We start from the raw sequence: 8,675 nt of genomic DNA on the forward strand, positions 1-8,675 counted from the left end.
GGTGGGGGCCACGCGCGGCCCAGTGAGGAGTCAGGACCCGTCCACCTCAGACAGAGTGCGAGAGGGCAGGGGCGGGCCAGGATGCGGACAGGGCTGGGCCACGTCCTGAGGGGCAGGACGCTGGGGGCTGCAAGCGAGGAGGAAGGGCAGCCGCACCACCCAGCTCTCTCCAAGTGCCCTTCCTGGGCCTTCGCTTCCCCCGGGACAGCGTGGTACGCTATCTCACACGCAAGTGAGAACAGAGGTGTTTGTGGACTTCGGGGCTTTGCGAGCCCGTAAAGCACAGCTCCTTCATCACAGGCAGCCGTTAACAACCCAGGTTTATTGGTACAAATCCTTGGAACGTAATATGTCTTTGTCAGCAGAAGTAATTGATCTTGGCTGGTTAATTTGGCTGGTTGTTCAGACTAAGGACTTGCCACTCTTTCAAGAGTATCCTACAGCCCCCTGGGCCGTATTCCCTCCAGTAAGCAACTCCCAAGAATGCAGAGCCCATAGGATTCCCAAAGTAGTTTGCCAAAAACAACATAAGGCCTGGTGTGGTAGTGGGTGCCTGTAATCCCTGCACTTGGAGAGGCTGAGACAGGAGGATTGCAAGTTGGAGCCCGCCCTGGGAAACTGAGCAAGTTAGGGAGATCCTGTCTCAAAATTAAAAATAAGGGCTGGAGCTGGAGCTCACTGTGAAGGCCAGTGAAAACACACACACACACACACACACCTCACACCGGCACCTCCATCTGTACTCTGACAACCTTGAAGACTGGCTTTACAGAAATGCTTGGGCGAAATCCCCGCCTTGTCCCTGGACATCTGACTGAACCGGGGCACACATGACCGCTGTACCCACAACTGGCTTAGACCGAAAGAGTGAGGAGTGCTTTAGCCCATGAGGCTGCAGGAAAAAGTGTCCTCTGCTTCACATACTGCAGAGTCGTCTCTATTTTAAAGCCACAGCGCGCGTCCTGAGCTCGTCCCTAACAAACGCCCCCGGGCCCCACACAGACAGCTCCAGGGAGCAGCGGCAGAGCAGGCGGAGGAAAACTCTGGGCTTTATTTCTGCACTGTGGGAATGGGGACGCCACGGTTTAACAAGCGATAACAAAGTGCTGCGCGTCCCAGGGAGTCAGGTGACAGGCACTGACCCTGCAGGACAAGGCTGCCCGCGGGCAGGAGCAGAGGCTGTGGGGCTCCAGCACTCACAGCCCTGCGTGTCCCCAGCCTTCTGGGATGCTGTGTGCTGTGCCCAGCACCGCGGGACGTGAAGCGCGTGCGCCGAGGGACCCTGCTACCTGCTCACCCTGGGCTCAGCAGGATGGCGAGCAAGGCTGGGCCCGGCCACACCAACACCACAGGAGGGAAACAACCCAGGCAGTGCTTGCCTGAGGCCCTGCAAGTCTAGCACAAGAGCGGCCAAGCGGGCCTGCCCAGCACCCCGCCCCCAGCAGCCCTCCAGGGGGCGCACACGCGTCTCAGCTCTCCTCTGGGTGGGAAGGTTCAGAGCCCAGAGGCCTGACCCAGCCTCCAGAGTCTGCCCAGCAGGAAGGAGACCCGGCCACCACAGCGACAGCGCGGTCAGTGTCTCGGTCCCTGGGTGCTGCCATCACGAAATACCACAGCCGGGCGATCTGCGAAGAGCAGGAGTTTCCTGCTCACAGTTCGGTGCCACGGCCCCCTGCAGTCAGGTCCAGTCCCCACCTGCCCGGCACAGGACGCAGGCCTGAGGAAAGAAAGACACTCAGAGGCAGAACCAGGAGAGGGTAAGCGGGGCGGGACGACCAAGGCCGGTGCCACCCACAAAGGCCCTGGCCAGTCCTACGCACAGTTACTGGCCATCAACTGTGGTAAAGGTGAGCTCCGTGCAGTCTCTGTGGAAATCAGTGTCAACAGGGCTCATAAAGGACAGGACAAAGCATTCCCGAATTAGGAACAGAATAGTCAAAATATACAGCTGTAGTTAAAACACTATCCTTCTGGTCGAGAGGACTTTAGTTATAAAAACAACACATAGATACCAGCTACTCTGACCTTGGCATATAGGCTTCAACCAGACTCCCATAAACAAGCAACTGGGGGGTTAACTCCCTTCGGCGGGCTTTACACACCATCAGTACTAGGTCCGCTGCAGTTGTGAAGGCTGGGAGCCTGCCGCCAAAGCGCCAGCCAGCCTGGTGTCTGGGCGCCGCTCCTCTCTGAGAATGGTGCCTGCGGCTGTGTCCTAGAAGGTCCGGACTCCTCCCTCCAGCCCTTAGGAGGGCAGGAATCCACCCGTGAGAGCAGATCCTTCTGAAAGGGCCGCCTCTTAACACTGCACCAGGTGACCAAGTCCCAACATGATCCCGGAGGACACCAGATCCCGGCTCCTCCTCACAGGCCCTCCGCTGGCTCCGCCCTTCCTACTCTCAGCTGAAGTCTTCTGTCCACCTCTCCGGCCCCCACAGGGCACTCACACGCAGATGCTTGTCTCAGGGTCTGTGTCTAGAGAGATCCAGCTGAGACACATTAATGGTGCTTGTGTACTTATAGTCATATATACGCATATTTTTTATATATTTATGTTTAAATGTTTATATATTTGCATATACTTGCACAAAGTGTGATCAAACTATACAGTAAATGTTCCGACTCTTAAAAATTCATGACAGTAGAAGACGCGTGGCTATTAATCCTCGGCAACACTCCCCTCACTTTGAACGCACTTTGTACTGCACTTTCTGAAGCAGTTCTGCAAGTCCTCTGTCCCGAGTATCCTTCATTGCTGCTGTGGCTGCCCCAATGTCCCGAGTCCATTCAAAACCTTCCCCTTTTATGCTTATTTTGACTTTGAGGAAGAGCCAGCAGTCTCGCAGTACCAGAGGTGATGAGGGAGGTGGATGAGGACTCACCAGCACGTTGCTATGTGTGTACCTGTCCGTGGGACGGCACTCCGCAGCAGCATTCACGGTGTTTATACCCACACCGCAGAAAGACACTCGTGAAAGAAGACTTTCAGAACCGCTTCAGAAAATGGCAGGAACGATGAGCTAAGTGCGTCTGAAGAGAGGGAGGGTCGCGAACAGGATCGATGGTGATGTGTGCTTTACTGTTCATCACTCATTTTGACCATATTTGGGTCATACGTGCAGACGTGTGTCCACACGCACTCACAGACACACGTACACACAAATACAGGTCCATATAACGGAGCTGGCTTCCATATCCATGGGTTCCACACCTATGGGGTCAACCACTCACAGACCGAGAATATTTGGAAAATACTTGTCTGTACTCGGCACATAGATTTTTTTTCTTGTCATCACTTCCTAAACGATAGAGCACAACAAATACACAGCAGCTGCGCTGTTTTAGTATTGCAAGCAATCTAGGGTGACTTAAAGTCCTCAGGAGGGAAGTGTGCAGGTTAGACAGGCATAGGACAGAAGGACAGGGACTTGGTCTGTGGGCATCGATGTCCGTGGTGGGTCCTGACACCAATCCCCGGGAGGTGACGAGGGACAGCGTCCTACTCAAAGGCACAGTGTGCTTGCATCTCTCTCTGCTGCGTTAATGTTTTCCTTTTCATCAGAGCACTGCAGGTTGCTGTATTCCTTCCTGTGCCGTGTGGAGATCCTGAAGCCTGATGCTCCAGTTCTGTCCTCCGGCTCGGCAGGACAGCCTCTCCCCCGACGTACTGCACCCACCAGAGCCCGCGGTCCACAGCTGGACAGCCCTGGCCCACTTTGCACCTGGTGCTGCACAGCCCGGCCAGGCCCGGGAACCCGGCATTCTCAGGCAGACGTCCCCACAGCGGCCCTGCACACTGGCCACTGTTGCCGAGCTACTGCTGTGGAGAGACAGCAAAAGCAGTGAAAGGGCCGTGAAAACCAAGTTAATTCAACAGCAAGCTCCAAAGAGAGTTCACACCTCAAAGCTCTGTGTTCATGAAAGGAAAGGCTGCTCTGAGGGCTCCCCAGGCCCAGACCCGCACCCCACTCTGTGTCCCAGCTGGAACTCCATCCTTGGCCTTTTGCTCTCTGGGTATGAAGACCCAAGTCAAAACCACTAAGCGCCGAGCAGGGCAACATGGAGAATGGAAGAACACCAAGGTCATGGGACACAGGAAACTAGACTCAGCCTACAGGCCAGGTTAGAGCTGCGCAGCCTGGACAGAGCCCAGTGAGCAGGAAAGCTAAGCCAAGTAACAGCACTCTTGGAATTTTACCTTTTCATCAAAAAACGAAAACGGGACTTTCAGGGGCCTGAATCCAGCCCCAGATGCGTCTCTCCGGGAAGACACCAAGTGTTAAGGCAAATGAAACGTGGGCGCGGCAGCATGTTGAGACTGACCCTGAACCCACGCCCGAGCTCATTTCCAGCTCCCAGACACCTCCAGCGGTGGTCCAGGCACAGCTACGGGTGTCCCTCCTCCTCTCTGCCTCCACCTCTCCTTCCAGGCGGGACCAGCTGTCCACCCTCAGCCCAGCTTTGTCAGAAGGAAATTCTTCTGGGCGCACAGAGTTTCCTAACAAAACCACCTTGCTTTTTATCGGCCCACTCCCAAAGGATGAGATTACTAAAATAATAATGAGTATATTATCATCAGAAAATGTTATAGCTGCCAAAATGGAAGGAATAACATTGAGAAATGGGCAATAAGGCCAATCATGCTCGTGAAAAGTAACGTGAAGCTGTTTACCCGTGACCCGCATGGAAGTTCACGTGGAATGCACAAAGTCATGATCATTTTCATGAGCAAACTGCTTCTGTGTTTAAATATGCTACATAAATACCGCCTATGTTTTCTATCGAGAGACAACATACCATCCTCTCTCTCCACCCATCCTCGGCCACAGGTCCTTTTCCTGGACTGCAGGACGGTGGGCCTGTGCTTACGGACGTGGGAAAGGTCCGAGAGATGGCACGCAGAGAAGTGACAGGTGCTGTGATTACAATGATTCCCGAATCATTCTGCTCTGGTGAAATTTAGGTGCTAGAGTTTGCCATGTATTTCCTTTTTAATAGTGTAAGATGCATACTGAGCCATTAGTGACTTGGAAAATGTGCGTTCTTTATTAGAAAAGAAAAGAAAAGAAACAAACAAAAAACAAAGAGTGTACCAACTATCTACTGTAATTAACACAAGATGCTACCTAAGACCAGACCCCCTGACTTCCTTCTGCCATCCCCAGAGCACCCTCACCCACAGAACTCCCATCCGCTCCCATCTGACTGCAGCAAACCCACGGCTGCCTTGGCAGGAAGCTCCTCCATCCCAGGAAGCAAGAAGCCACAGAACCCCCAGGGAGGCAGCGGAGGCGCAAGGGCCTGGCTCCTGTGCCCTGAAGAGCGGCGGGTCCTAGTGAGAACCGAGGCTGCTCTTCAGGGACCGGGCAGGGCCTGCTGACCCTGCTGGCTGCAGGCGGAAGTGAGGGCGGAGACCAGGCTGCAGCTACACATCCTTCAGGACACCCTGCAGCCCCACCACGCGGATGACCCAAGCCAGTGTCAGCGATGCCCGGGCAGAGCCAGCCGCTCGGGGTCAGGCAAACAGCCCTGAGACCGGCACCCACGCAGCACTTACGAGGCAGGAACACTTGGTGCACTTGCTCCCTTCCGGCCAAAACGCCTCTCCCTCGCCGTACTGCACACCTTGGAACAGGCAGCCTGGAAAGCAGAGCGGAGTTCAGAACGGGCAGGAGCCGCATCCACGCAGCACGACACGTCCTCCCAGCCCTGCTCACCCATCCCCACCCCCACCCCACGCCCCGGCAGTGTCCTCCTTGGTCAGCGGACGGGTTCCCTCATGAGAAAGTCTCGGGTCACTGCCACATTCTAAAGCAGTGCCACAAGTGGCCCTCAGAAAGGCTGGCTGCTGACTCCATTTCCCGTGGGCCACGGAGGCCGTGGGTTACCACCCAAGCCACCTTCCCCAGAACTGTCCCAGCCAGGCGCTTGGCAAGAGGGCGGGTCCTGCTCCGCGCTGGACAGGAAGCTGCTGAATGCTCTTGTGCTCCCTGCAGAAGCCCCACTCTCAGACCAGCAGGCTCCCCAGGAGGACCGGGCCTCGCCCACCTGCCCATCCCAAAGCTGGCACCACCCTCTGTCCAACAGAAGGGTGTGCAGGCGAGCACTGAGTCTGAGCCAAGGAGGAGCGTGAACTTCACAGCTGCTCCAGGAGGGAGGCCTTTCCGGTGCCCACACCCAACACCAGCACCAACTGCCCTCCTGCTCTCAGTGACGGGAAGACTTGGTGAGCGTGGCCCCCGTGGCTGCGTCTCAGTGCTATTCAGAGATGGTAGGGGCCCAGTGAGAGGACGCTGCTGGTGGGGGAGCTGGGCGTCCAGGGCTCCTGGGTGCTGTTCCTGCTCCTTGAGCCCCACGGCTGCGAGCGGAGCCTCTGAGCCGACTGCATGGATGAGACCACAGTCTACTGGGCAGACCCGAATCCACAGGTGGGAGCTAGGATAATCTTTAGAAAATCTTCAAATGGCCCCCGTGGCTGCGTCTCAGTGCTATTCAGAGATGGTAGGGGCCCAGTGAGAGGACGCTGCTGGTGGGGGAGCTGGGCGTCCAGGGCTCCTGGGTGCTGTTCCTGCTCCTTGAGCCCCACGGCTGCGAGCGGAGCCTCTGAGCCGACTGCATGGATGAGACCACAGTCTACTGGGCAGACCCGAATCCACAGGTGGGAGCTAGGATAATCTTTAGAAAATCTTCAAATTTGCATGACAAGTTTTTTGTTACCCACCCCCAGCTTGGCTGTATGGAAAGCACCAGGGAGGCTGGGCCTGTACCCAGACTCTGATGGACCTGGGCTGAGATGCAGCTTTTCCGATTCCCAGGAAATTCAGGGTGCAGCCCAGAGAGCTACTCAGCCACTCTGTCAAGATCCCGCCCATGTTCAAGGACACGGTGACCTTCAAGGTCATGAAAAGCATTCGATGCATTCAGCAGGAACAGGCACTGAGAAAGTGGACTGTGGGACAGATACAAACTGACTGGGTTACAGAAAGAATCAGTGTAGCTTTAGCCGGGTTTTTGGCTTTCCTATGAGCTCATCAATAATCCGAGCTTCACAAGAAACCCAGTGTGAAAGGAAGCTGAATCACGACTGTGCAGGGCACGAGGAAGGTCAGAAGAGGTGGAAACGGTCCGTCCTTGTCCTTCGAGGACAAGAGAAGACTGAATTCGGAAGAGGACTTGGGTCTATCCCAAGGAGGGCTCACGTCTGCCGAGCACCACAAGGCCTCCGCCACTCCAAAGGAGCCTCCGAGAGCAGCAGGGCCTCGAGAGCACCCTGCAGAGCAAAGACTGGCAGTCGCACTGCCACCGGTGAGGAAGAGCACTCAGGGAAAACCCCAAAGCCAACCCCTGTCCTGGACGACCAGTGAGTGCCTCAGAGAGCAGAGGGACATCTCGCCTCAAAATCCCCAGGCCTGCGGGAAAGGGCAAGGGCTGCAGGGGCCTCCGCAATGCCCTTCAGGAAAGTGGGAGGGAAGATCTGGCCACTGGAAAGGGAAGAGCTGTTCAGTACAAACTAGGCAGGGGCCTCGCCACAGGGACAGTGGGCCCAGCCCTGTAGAGCAGGCGGAAAGGAACAGCAGCAAAACCCTAAGCTAAATTCACATGGGAGGCAGCTCTCTGCTTACCTCGTCACCAGGGCAAGCTCTGGCCAAGGCACCACAACACAAAGCAGCAAAAGGACATTTGTGGAGGCAAGGGGAAGCCGCTGCGGGCCCGGGAGTGGAAAGCAGGCCTCTGGGCCCAGAGGAGCCACCAGCCGATCCTGGCAGCACACCGTGCGCACGCCGGGCACCCCCACCGGGCAGCCTACCATCCCCTTCGGGACGGGAGAGGAAAGGCTGAGGCCACAGACAGTGGCGGGCAGAGGAGGAGGAGCAGGAGCACACTCCCTGACACGGTAGGTGCACGGAGGCTGAGTGAGGAAACCCAGCAGGGAAGGGAAACGGCACGGCCCCGAGGGCACAGATGCAACGGTCTTGCCCTGTGCCGGGGAGCCTTCCGCCCCCACTTCCTGAGACAGTTACCTGGACAGGTGGGGCAGCAGGCTCCCGGGCGCTCCACTGGGTTTCTACAGTGAACGACACAGTGCACCTGGGACTCTGTGACAACGCCCTCCTGGAAAAGAGAACACACAGTCAGCCAGCCCAGGACTCCCGCAGGAGCGACACCTCGGGAAAGTAAGCAAGCAGGAGAAGAACCCAGACCCAGAGAGGGCACAGTGGGTGGGCACAGTGGGTGGGACCTCCCAGGGCAAACCCGTCACCCCTCCTCCTCCGGGCCTTGCCCTCTCTTTGGCCCTGCTTTCTTTCTTTTAAATCTAGTTTTAAGACTCTCTTGCGGCCGCTGGTAGCTGGCAGCATCTTGCTGCGCATTCCCAGTTGGCTTGTGTTTTCCCTGCTGGCCGTATTTCCTGTCATTGCTCTCACACTTGCAGTCAGCTGCTCCTGAGCACGGAGACCTGGGAGAGTCCAGAGGTCGGTCTCCCCAGATGCATCCCCACCACCTTCTGGAAATAGTGAAGCCAACTCTGCAGGACCAAAACATCCCTTGGCCTTGGTCAGAGCCCTAGTCCCCACTCTCCAGCGTCGAGGAGGAGAGGTCAGAGCTACTTCAGTATCCACACTGAAGACATCACACACGGGCTGCAGGTCTGAACCGCGGGACCAAGTGAGTCCTTT

At 56.5% G+C, this 8,675-nt stretch overlaps 1 long non-coding RNA gene across 1 annotated transcript; it reads right to left on the minus strand.

Moving 5' to 3' along the window:
- Positions 1-946: 946 nt before the first annotated feature.
- On the minus strand, positions 947-8,110 carry LOC117284956. Its single transcript, XR_004515986.1, has 3 exons — positions 8,022-8,110; positions 5,558-5,640; positions 947-3,820 (listed from the first exon to the last, which is right to left on the minus strand). It is a non-coding gene; the product is annotated as an uncharacterized LOC117284956 (long non-coding RNA).
- Positions 8,111-8,675: the final 565 nt, after the last annotated feature.

Source organism: Fukomys damarensis, unplaced genomic scaffold, assembly GCF_012274545.1.
Source record: "Fukomys damarensis isolate Sample0158 unplaced genomic scaffold, DMR_v1.0_HiC HiC_scaffold_34026, whole genome shotgun sequence".
NCBI lineage: Eukaryota > Metazoa > Chordata > Mammalia > Rodentia > Bathyergidae > Fukomys > Fukomys damarensis.